This window comes from Hyla sarda, chromosome 5, assembly GCF_029499605.1.
Source record: "Hyla sarda isolate aHylSar1 chromosome 5, aHylSar1.hap1, whole genome shotgun sequence".
Classification (NCBI taxonomy): Eukaryota; Metazoa; Chordata; class Amphibia; order Anura; family Hylidae; genus Hyla; species Hyla sarda.
Genome location: NC_079193.1, coordinates 178043771 through 178053318, shown reverse-complemented (window position 1 = coordinate 178053318; position 9548 = coordinate 178043771). Strand labels below are relative to the sequence as shown.

General features: G+C 39.4%; 1 protein-coding gene across 2 annotated transcripts in view; it reads left to right on the top strand.

Annotated features, from left to right (window-relative positions):
• Positions 1 to 3440: 3440 nt before the first annotated feature.
• IRX4 (iroquois homeobox 4) overlaps positions 3441 to 9548 on the top strand; it is a 26559-nt gene continuing 20451 nt past the window's right edge. The window contains exon 1 of one of the 2 annotated variants that reach the window (XM_056518446.1): positions 3441 to 3489. The gene's annotated coding sequence lies outside the window, so the exon portion shown is untranslated. Of the gene's footprint in view, positions 3490 to 9141; positions 9299 to 9548 lie in introns of those variants that run through there. The other variant, XM_056518444.1, reaches the window with a different exon arrangement.

Here is a 9548-nt window from a genome sequence, read left to right as displayed (position 1 = left end):
ATGACATGCTGATGTGTCTGTGCTTACACAGGCAAGGGCCCCATTCATTTAAATGGCCCAAGCGTACTCAGTTAGTGACTATGTTTGGGTCATTTTCCAAATGTATCTGATTTTTGTCTCGGACTGTAAAATTACTGCAAGTCGTGTTATTTAGTCCAAGTCATAACTTGTATACGGTCTGGAAATTACCTGAACGTAGTCCCTAACTAACTGTGCTTGGGCCACTGAAATGAATGGGCCGTCAGAGCATGGACACTCGGCATGTCATTTAAAAATGTTCCCAGTGTGTTAGTGACTTGGAGGCAACGTTTGTTGTATGAACAAGGCCTAAGAGAGTGTTCCTTTTCTTTTACTTAACTCTTCCTGATTTGTTTTTAAAAAGAAGACAATATCCAGGTTACCACTAATAAGTTGTTTAAAAAATATATGTATGCATTGGGGGAGATTTATCAAAACCTGTGTAGAGAAAGAGTGGTGCAGTTGCCCATATTAACCAATCAGATCACTTCTTTCATTTTTATAAAGTTATCTGCAAAATGAAAGAAGCAATCTGATTGGTTGCTATGGGCAACTGCACAACTCTTCATCTTCACAGGTGTTGATAAATCTCCCCCATTATTTGTTATGTAATAGCCTAAAGCAGCAGTACTCACATTCTAAGTTTGCATACAGGGGACCTTTATAAGGCTTCGTTAGTTTTATTTTTCATTCATGGAACACCAAAATTAAAACATCCAATAGAATCATTTTATAGAGTGCACATTTTTAGATTCAGATACACTAAATTTGAAACACATTAAGTAGATGGAAAATTACAAGACAATATAGGACCACACTAGTGTGCTGTTTTAATTTGCAGCATGAGAATTATGTTCTTGTTTGTGACCAGAGGATCATAGATATGAGTTTATACTGTATAAAAATGTTTATATGGATGTTTACTGAACATGTAGATTTAATTTTTTACTGATTATAGCCAGGTACTATACATATTTTTCAGTGGTCAGTTTTCTAGTGATGCTCTGTGACCTGTGCAGAGGTTACTTTGAGGGGAGGAGGGGAAGGGGAAGAGAAGCTCTGAACATCATCTATTGTGATGATTCATTGTTATGTATCTACTGGTGACACCTTTCATTATCATCCTGCCTGTGATGATAAGGATGGGGCTGCTAAAAAGTTTTCTTTACAGAACAAGAAAGTATACGTTTATTATGTTTAGTAGGTAGACTGAGAACTGCAAGATTTCAGAATCTATTTATAATATAAAAATAAAATCACCATAAATTCTTAAAACATGTTTACATTTTACATAAAAACTAAATTTTAACCACAGGTAATTTATTAAAGACACATCCACTATTGTGTGGGGTATTAAAAAAATAAACCTCTACTCACCTCCAGGGCTCCCACGATGCCTCCAGTCCCCCATTGGAATTGTTTTCCTGAGCTGCAGCGTGAAATGTTAGGCCCGGGAATCACCCAGGCCCTATGTGTCATACTGTCACTCAGCGAATCCCTGGCCACAGCAATGTCCCGTGTTGACCAGGGATTGACTGAGCTGTAGAATGACACATTGAGCCTGGTACTAGAGGGGACTACAGTCATTCTGCAGCTCAGAAAGAGGACCACATCGGGGGAACGGAGCAGAACACCAGAGGCACCACAGGAGCACTAGATGTGAAGTTAATTTTTTTTATATTCCACATAATGGGCATAGTTTTTTTGGGGGGGGGAAACATCTTCTGGATGACCCATTTAAATCCAGAAAAGTGCTCTGAAGTCAACTATCAGAGCATAAAGTTAGTTAAAGGGATATTAGACTGTAGACCCAATTATAGACACCAATACAAACTTACTGTGCATTGGTGCAAGGCCCCAATGTAGAAAGATTAGAGGGAACTATTGAAAATAATCAAAAGGGAGCCTCTCCTTCGTTCCAATTCATTCCACTGTTTTGAGACTTGTGCTCTGTGAACTTATGTGGGGCTTTTCCAATCAGTAGCACACCAAGCAACAGAAGAGTACCAGACCAATGTTAGGGTTACCCTTCTGTACTACACGGGATGAGGAACACAGAATGGGTATTGGGCCATACAGTCATAGACTTTCATGAAGCTACGCCAGCTCTGATATGGGATTACCTCTTTATGGATTCCCTATTTTGCAGCATGGTTTTGTGTTTATAATTCTTGTACATGAGAGGGGAATATACCATTCTGACTGGTTCCCTTACCATGTTTGCCAGGTTATGAGGGTCCTGAGTATAATCACATTGTATGGTCACTCCACCCATGGTAAAGAACTACAGCTTAAACCAGCAATTCCTAACCATATTACTATTGCGGAACACCTGGAAAAAAATCCATTCCCCGGGAACTTCATTATACATCTCAAAGCAGCTTGGCTGAGAGGCGGCTAAAATCTATATTTTGTTGATGTCTTTCTCTGCCCTTATGCCGCCCATCTTTAACTAGGATTAATTCATTTTACCATTCATACGGTAAAGTAGAACTCGCTGCTTCTCTCTCTTGAGGAACATCCGTGCCGCTTCCAAGGAACCTTGATCGGAAAACACACAGACTGTCAGCTCTATATAATATAATATGATGTGATAAGTATTAAAACATAATAAACTGTCATAATGACTATGAATAAAATGAAGACATGGGCACAATATCATATTGTTCTATAGAGACCAGTAAGGCGTAAAATGATTTAAAAAAAAAAATCTATCTTCTTTGCCCTAGATACGCCAGACGGAAGCTTTCTTCTTTCCTTCTTTTACAGGGCAGGGGTTATTCTTAACAGGTGATTTAGTGGCTGGTCAGTAACTGTTGCTTTAATTGAGTTCTATTGATGTTTATTAAGTCTCATGTACAGGTCAAGTGCTCTTTTATTTAGGGTGAAAGCAGCACTTCTGCTTTGAGGCGTGACATGACCCTTTTCCCTTTTCATAGTAAATAAAATAAATGTCTGTCTCAGCGTTTTCTCCCAAATCTATTGTAAACCAAAAAATGACATCCACTGCAATTTCCACTGGAGTCTAGCTATGATTAAAATGTCTTTGCAGTCTGACACTGTGCGGAATTAGGTATATTCATGTATTGTTCTAAGGCAATAAAAGAAAAGAGAGTCTAAATATATATTTGCACCCAGGTCATTAAAATTAGGTCGAGCCGGCTGTGAGGAGGTACCTGCACCTCTGTTTGATGTGATCCTTTTTGTGCTCCTTTAGATAGAAAGCCCTTAGGGTTCCAATGAAGTCATTAGGCTTGTGCGCCTTTTATCTGCTTCTTTCAATTAATTGGATTTGCAAAAATAAAAAAATCCTTTTTTTTTAAGAGAAACTAATTCCTTTAGTATAGTGGTGAGTGATTTACCATACGTGTAATTAAAGGCTCATGTCCTGGTCAATGCAAGCAGTAGTGTCAGCCCCTAGCTATGGTTTAAATACCCTCATACTTGAGCCTTCGACACTTGTAAAGCAAGGTAAGATCTTTTATTTTATTTTATGTACTCTGTTATAAGTTACAAGAACAAGCTGGGTGAGTGCAGAAAGCATGTCTATTAATAGGTTCATTAAATGTACTGTACATGCAGGGGATCAGATATGAAGTAAAGCTGTCATTAATTTATGTTTAGGAAATGTTTTCTCCTTAGTACAAGGATAATGAACCATAAACATGAGCAGCGAGGATAGAGGAGACAGGACAAGCTGAAGATTTTTATACCATTGTGTTTGTGGGAAATAGAAAATTATCCTACAATTCTAGAAGGATGAGGAGAATCAATGAGTGTTAAATGAGGTTGGATTAAAATAAATCAGAATATATATATATATATATATATATATATATATATATATATATTTATATATATATATATATATATATATATATATATATATTTATAAATATTATAATTATTATCTATAAATATACTAGAAGGGGGTGTCAATGTGTGTTGAATATTACATATGGTTTCCTTTAGGACTAGAACTAATTGGTGTAACTATTGTATTACCAGGTATATTTGCAAGGAACAAGTTGCTATAGCATTAGGTCATGTTACTTCAACATTGCTTTAGTAGGAAGACAATGACTGAAGTCTTAACAACCCGTGTATTAGATATGGGTCATTAAAGGATGACCTTGAACAAGTCTCTGAAACTCCTTTTACTTCAGGCACAGCATGGGAGGCTTGCAATATTAGCTTGTGTAGCACATTATTATTAGACAATCTCAGCCTTACAAGTGCTTGGTGCTACTGGAATGTGGATGCACTACAAGCAATTCAGCTATATAGTGACACCGAGAAGGGATATATGGGAGTATACAGAGTATATACTGGGCAGCCTTTTTCATTGATTTGCTGCTTCCCCCCTGCTGGGTGTTCTTGATAAATGACATGTAACTTGACCTTTTACATACAACCATGTGTAGATCATACAGTCCTGGAACAACAGACAACTCTCCAGTAACTTTCTACATATTCAGAAGTGTATGATACATGATGACTGAGGGATGTGCAGCACAGGAGGACATGGAGCTGATAGAAATGTCTTAGGGCTGGGGATAATTTACAGCAGAATGCTATAGAGATAAGATGAAGTCACCTGCAGGCTGCTATGTGTCCTCCTGGACAAACAACAAATGGAAGTGCATGTGCTGGAAGAACATAAGAAGAGGTCTCTGTCAGATCTCTTCTACCAGGTGTGCATTTATGTGATCGCTGTACAGTGCAGGAAGAACATAAGAAGAGGTCTCTGTCAGATCTCTTCTGCCAGGTGTGCATTTATGTGATCGCTGTACAGTGCAGGAAGAACATAAGAAGAGTTCTCTGTCAGATCTCTTCTTCCAGGTGTGCATTTATGTGATCGCTGTACAGTGCTGGAAGAACATAAGAAGAGGTCTCTGTCAGATCTCTTCTGCCAGGTGTGCATTTATGTGATCGCTGTACAGTGCAGGAAGAACATAAGAAGAGGTCTCTGTCAGATCTCTTCTTCCAGGTGTGCATTTATGTGATCGCTGTACAGTGCAGGAAGAACATAAGAAGAGGTCTCTGTCAGATCTCTACTGCCAGGTGTGCATTTATGTGATCGCTGTACAGTGCTGGAAGAACATAAGAAGAGGTCTCTGTCAGATCTCTTCTGCCAGGTGTGCATTTATGTGATCGCTGTACAGTGCAGGAAGAACATAAGAAGAGGTCTCTGTCAGATCTCTTCTGCCAGGTGTGCATTTATGTGATCGCTGTACAGTGCTGGAAGAACATAAGAAGAGGTCTCTGTCAGATCTCTTCTGCCAGGTGTGCATTTATGTGATCGCTGTACAGTGCAGGAAGAACATAAGAAGAGGTCTCTGTCAGATCTCTTCTGCCAGGTGTGCATTTATGTGATCGCTGTACAGTGCTGGAAGAACATAAGAAGAGGTCTCTGTCAGATCTCTTCTGCCAGGTGTGCATTTATGTGATCGCTGTACAGTGCAGGAAGAACATAAGAAGAGGTCTCTGTCAGATCTCTTCTGCCAGGTGTGCATTTATGTGATCGCTGTACAGTGCTGGAAGAACATAAGAAGAGGTCTCTGTCAGATCTCTTCTGCCAGGTGTGCATTTATGTGATCGCTGTACAGTGCAGGAAGAACATAAGAAGAGGTCTCTGTCAGATCTATTCTTCCAGGTGTGCATTTATGTGATCGCTGTACAGTGCAGGAAGAACATAAGAAGAGGTCTCTGTCAGATCTCTTCTGCCAGGTGTGCATTTATGTGATCGCTGTACAGTGCAGGAAGAACATAAGAAGAGGTCTCTGTCAGATCTATTCTTCCAGGTGTGCATTTATGTGATCGCTGTACAGTGCTGGAAGAACATAAGAAGAGGTCTCTGTCAGATCTCTTCTACCAGGTGTGCATTTATGTGATCGCTGTACAGTGCAGGAAGAACATAAGAAGAGGTCTCTGTCAGATCTGCCAGGTGTGCATTTATGTGATCGCTGTACAGTGCAGGAAGAACATAAGAAGAGGTCTCTGTCAGATCTGCCAGGTGTGCATTTATGTGATCGCTGTACAGTGCTGGAAGAACATAAGAAGAGGTCTCTGTCAGATCTCTTCTACCAGGTGTGCATTTATGTGATCGCTGTACAGTGCAGGAAGAACATAAGAAGAGGTCTCTGTCAGATCTCTTCTGCCAGGTGTGCATTTATGTGATCGCTGTACAGTGCAGGAAGAACATAAGAAGAGGTCTCTGTCAGATCTCTTCTGCCAGGTGTGCATTTATGTGATCGCTGTACAGTGCTGGAAGAACATAAGAAGAGGTCTCTGTCAGATCTCTTCTGCCAGGTGTGCATTTATGTGATCGCTGTACAGTGCTGGAAGAACATAAGAAGAGGTCTCTGTCAGATCTCTTCTGCCAGGTGTGCATTTATGTGATCGCTGTACAGTGCAGGAAGAACATAAGAAGAGGTCTCTGTCAGATCTATTCTTCCAGGTGTGCATTTATGTGATCGCTGTACAGTGCTGGAAGAACATAAGAAGAGGTCTCTGTCAGATCTCTTCTGCCAGGTGTGCATTTATGTGATCGCTGTACAGTGCTGGAAGAACATAAGAAGAGGTCTCTGTCAGATCTCTTCTGCCAGGTGTGCATTTATGTGATCGCTGTACAGTGCTGGAAGAACATAAGAAGAGGTCTCTGTCAGATCTCTTCTGCCAGGTGTGCATTTATGTGATCGCTGTACAGTGCTGGAAGAACATAAGAAGAGGTCTCTGTCAGATCTCTTCTGCCAGGTGTGCATTTATGTGATCGCTGTACAGTGCAGGAAGAACATAAGAAGAGGTCTCTGTCAGATCTATTCTTCCAGGTGTGCATTTATGTGATCGCTGTACAGTGCTGGAAGAACACCCGAGCTCGCTCCTGGTAGAGAACATGCTAGAAGGAGCTTTCATTTCTTGTGCCCCTTGTCAGCATGTCATCATTTGTGTTGGTGATGGTGATAGATGATCTGGGCTCAGCCTTTGTAGCTACATCAGAGATTACATAGAAAGGTTCTCTATAAGTGCTGGGTTCACCATAGGCTCAGTCATGTACACTCAGGAGGAAATGGCATTGGACTCCAGCTCTGTAGCCTGCATCCCTTTATGTGGCATTACCTCAATGTTGTCTGTCAATAGCTCTGCTTGCTATATGCACATTGCTCTATGTCACATATTAACTCTGCGATCAGAGGAGGTCAGGAATGGAATAAATGCCTCCTTTAGTAGCCTAAGGAAGGGATGAATAAATAAAGACCCCTTCCTCTGGGACATGAGGGGCTAGTCCTTACTGTACATGCATATTGTGAGCAGAGATATCTATTAGCATGTAGGAGATTCATTAGGGACTAGTGACACACAGACGAGCAGTACTCCATACAGGACCTACTAGCCATGTTACTTGGGTAGAAACTTTCACCACTTTGTATGGGGAATCTGAAGGCTGGGAAAGTAACCCATATACATGAGGCTGGGGATTTACCTGTATTAACCCCATAAACATTTTATTTTAAAGTCAAGTGAAATTACATGCAGAGTATCTTAATAGGCGCAGATAGATAGATATGAGAGGATGGATAGATAGATAGATAGATAGATAGATAGATAGATAGATAGATAGATATGAGAGGATAGATAGATAGATAGATAGATAGATATGAGAGGATAGATAGATAGATAGATAGATATGAGAGGATAGATAGATAGATAGATAGATAGATATGAGAGGATAGATAGATAGATAGATAGATATGAGAGGATAGATAGATAGATAGATAGATATGAGAAATAGATAGATAGATAGATAGATAGATATGAGATAGATAGATAGATAGATAGATATGAGATAGATAGATTGGAGAAATAGATAGATATGAGATAGATAGATAGATATGAGAAGTAGATAGATAGATAGATAGATAGATAGATAGATAATGAGAAATAGATAGATAGATAGATATGAGATAGATAGATGATGGATAGATAGATAGATAGATAGATAGATAGATAGATAGATAGATAGATAGATAGAAAGATAGATAGATAGATAGATAGATATGAGATAGATAGATAGATAGATAGATAGATAGATGATAAATAAATAGATAGATAGATAGATATGAGAAATAGATAGATAGATAGATATGAGAGGATAGATAGATAGATATGAGATAGATAGATATGAGAGGATAGATAGATAGATAGATAGATAGATAGATAGATAGATCGATAGATAGATAGATATGAGAGGATAGATAGATATGAGAGGATAGATAGATAGATATGAGAGGATCGATAGATAGATAGATATGAGATAGATAGATATGAGATAGATAGATAGAGAGATAGATAGATAGATAGATAGATAGATGAAAGGGAAAAGCAGCACAACCACAAGTTTCTAGGTGATGCCGGGTGCAAGCACCCCTAGGGACCAGGTCATGGACCCCAAAAACTTCTATTCAAGTAACTCAATAGCCGAAACTCGCATAGACACGGGTAAATAAACTCTCTTTGTTTTTTTCTCAATACTGGAGTGCTGTTGGATTACTTGAATAGATAAATATGATATAGAAAGATAGATAGATATGAGATAGATTGATATGAGATAGATAGATAGATAGATAGATAGATAGATAGATATGAGAAATAGATAGATAGATAGATAGATAGATATGAGATAGATAGATAGATAGATAGATAGAGATAGATATGAGACAGATAGATAGATGATAGATAGATAGCTAGATATGAGAGGATGGATAGATAGATAGATAGATAGATAGATAGATAGATAGATAGATAGATGATAGATAGATAGATGATAGATAGATAGATAGATAGATAGATAGATAGATAGATAGATGATAGATAGATAGATAGATAGATAGATGATAGATAGATAGATAGATAGATGATAGATATGAAAGACTAGACAGACATATAGAGAGACAGCCCATTGAGTGTTATCTACCCCCTATACAGGCACTGTGAGTGCATTGTTTAGCACAGGAGGAAAGTTTCGGTGCAGTGTAGCTGTGCGCTGCGCCGGTGCAGAGAAGCGTTAATGAGAGCGGGTGCTCAGTGCTGTGCAGTGTAACGTCATCCAGTACACAGGCTTAGTGAAGTGATTGCGGTGCCTGGGGACTGAGAGCTCTACTCCACTCTATAGTCAGGTATGATCCACACACAAATGTCTCCATTACCAGCCTGTGACACCGGAGCAGCCACTGCACACCTCTAGTCTGCAGGAACCAGTGCCAGCACCAGGCTCTCCCAGGTAATGTTACCTTCATTTACTACTTTACAGCAAGGTGCCCTCCTGTTCTGACATGGGGGGGGGGGGGGGGTCCTATATCCAGTAGTGAGGACTGTGTCTGTGATCTAGATATATATGTAGACAAGGTACAGTATTGTGCATTACTGTCCAGGTGTCATAGGTTGTGTAGTGCTTATTGTTCTGCATTGGAGATTCAGGAAAACTTTCCTCCAGATAAGTTCATTGCATTGTAGTATGTGAGGAAACTTCT